Below are 2,200 nucleotides of genomic sequence, written 5' to 3' on the forward strand. Positions count from 1 at the left end.
GGAGGGGTGTGGGTCCCAGGCAGAGGTGAGCCCTGCCAAGGAGGGGTGTGAGTCCCAGGCAGAGGTGAGCCCTGCCAAGGAGGGGTGTGGGTCCCTGGCAGCTGAGGTTATCCGAGCTGGATGGTGGGAACTTGGGGGCCTCCTCTTCATCCACAGGACAAGGGTGGCCCTGGGAGACCCCAGGGAGCCCAGGGGAGGCAGGGAAAGGCAGTGGAAAGAGAAGGAATGACCCTTCCTGCCAGTATCACCACTATGAGCCCCAAGGGGGCCCCCGGATGGAAGACAGCTGCACGTGCCTGGTCCCGTGGGGCACATGTGCGTGCACGCGGGTGCTGGCGCGAGCCTCTGTGGGCACGGCTACAAGAGGCGCTGAGAGCTGGGGCCTCCGCATAGGGAGCTGGGCCTGCTCACTCTGCCCCTAGGCCCCCAGGCTCTGAGTGGGGATGGAGATGGGGTGTGGCTGGCAGGGCAGCGGGTCCAAGGCCTCTGGCCCCCAGACTCCAGCAGGCACACAGAGCCGGCTCTGGTCCCCGTGCCCTGCCAGAGGGATCGCACTGCCTCCATCACCTGTTCCCCCGAGAGGCCTCTCTCATCTCAGCATCTGCCCTTGGCGACTAGGTGGCAGAGGCTAGTTGCTGTGGGCAGACCACAGCCTCCAAGAACGGAAGGTCCGGACTGGCCCGGGGCGGGGCAACCCAGAGGTAGCAATGCTGGGGAGGTGTGTGCTGAGGGGTCTTAGCCCAGCCTGGAGGCTCCAGGAGCTCCAGCTGTGGAGGGTGGGTAAAGGGAGTGGGGAAAAAGAGGCCTTTCGGCAGGGCCTTTCTCGGCACTGAGGGCAGCCCCCCGAGTCCAGGCAGGGCCTAAGGATAGCTCATGTGGTGTCCCACAGCCTCCCCCCGCAGGACATCCTGGCTCACTTGGATCCCGTTAAACTGCAGCCCGGGCCGGGGATGCAGGAGCTATAAATAAACCAGCAGTCTGGAGCTCCAGGCCTGCCTCCACCCTGTCTCCAGCCTGGATCTCAGGCTCCCCTGCCTTTGTTGGGGGCACCCCTGAAAGCAGTAGGATTGGGGGTGGTGAACGAGCCCAGCCCAGGGGCGCCCCCAGCACTCGGCAGAGGGGACATTGGTTCCTGGCTCGGCCACGTTTAGCATGGAATTTGGCCCAGCCCCTCCTCTGTAAAGGAGGTGACATTGGGCCTGGGGCCCCAAGTGGTAGGCAGGTGTCCTCTCTTCCAGAACGGGTCCCCCAGATGCCAGGGTTGGAGGAGGGGAACCAGAGTTCCAGCTCTGAATGAAGTGGGGCAGGGCCTGTCCTGAGGGCCTTGGAGGCCCAGGCCTGCCCCACATGCCCGCTCACCACCACCCTGCTGGCTGGGGGAATCAGCCACCGCAGGGGCCTTGGGGGCCCAGCTCCAGCCCCACAGCAGCGGACAAGCCCATTCCCCACCATCTCCCTTCTCTCCTGGCTCCTCGCACAACCCCGTGAAGGGGCAGGTGTCTCCCCATATCACATGGCAGCTGGAGGCACCACGGGTTGGGGAGCAGAACCTGGTCCAGGGGCTGCAGCTGGCACCCCTCACACCCCCGGGGCACCAGGGTTGGGTTGCAACCCTTGACCTACGGCCTCTCTATCCGGAGGAGAGCAGAGATGCCTCTGGCCACTGCCCAGCCCCATTCGAGAACACAGGCCTCCCCTCCTGGCAGCAAGAGCGTTCCAGAAGGCTCTACCACCCCGTGAACTTTCAAGAGGGCCAAGAAGCCTGGGACACCTGCTGCCCCTTGCGCTCTGAGATAGCTGCTATGCTGAGCCCCAGAACCCAGCCCCCGCTGGGGACAGCAACCTGAGAGCCCAGCAGGTCACAAGGTGCTGCCGTGGGGGCCACAGGATGGCCCGGCCCCTCCCGCTGGCCCCTCTGCCTGTGCCCAGACCCCCACCTGCCTGGCTGGGATCCCAGCCTGTCTCAGGGGCCCTGCCACGGCGCCAACACTATGACACCTATCATCGTTCCCACTTTACGGCAGGACCCAGCACCACGCGGCATCTACATCTGCTCTGGCCCAAGCAGCACCCCCAATCCATGTGTGCACCCCATGAATTGACTCCCTATCCACCCCAGGACCAGGATGGACGAGGACTTCTCCCAGATGAAGAAGATGGCCTTGGCCATGGGCACGTCCCTATCAGACAAGGACACTGA

General features: G+C 64.7%; 1 pseudogene; it reads left to right on the forward strand.

Annotated features, from left to right (window-relative positions):
* LOC105530492 overlaps positions 1 to 2,200 on the forward strand; it is a 31,613-nt pseudogene extending 29,413 nt beyond the window's left edge.

This window comes from Mandrillus leucophaeus, unplaced genomic scaffold (assembly GCF_000951045.1).
Source record: "Mandrillus leucophaeus isolate KB7577 unplaced genomic scaffold, Mleu.le_1.0 Scaffold1, whole genome shotgun sequence".
Classification (NCBI taxonomy): Eukaryota; Metazoa; Chordata; class Mammalia; order Primates; family Cercopithecidae; genus Mandrillus; species Mandrillus leucophaeus.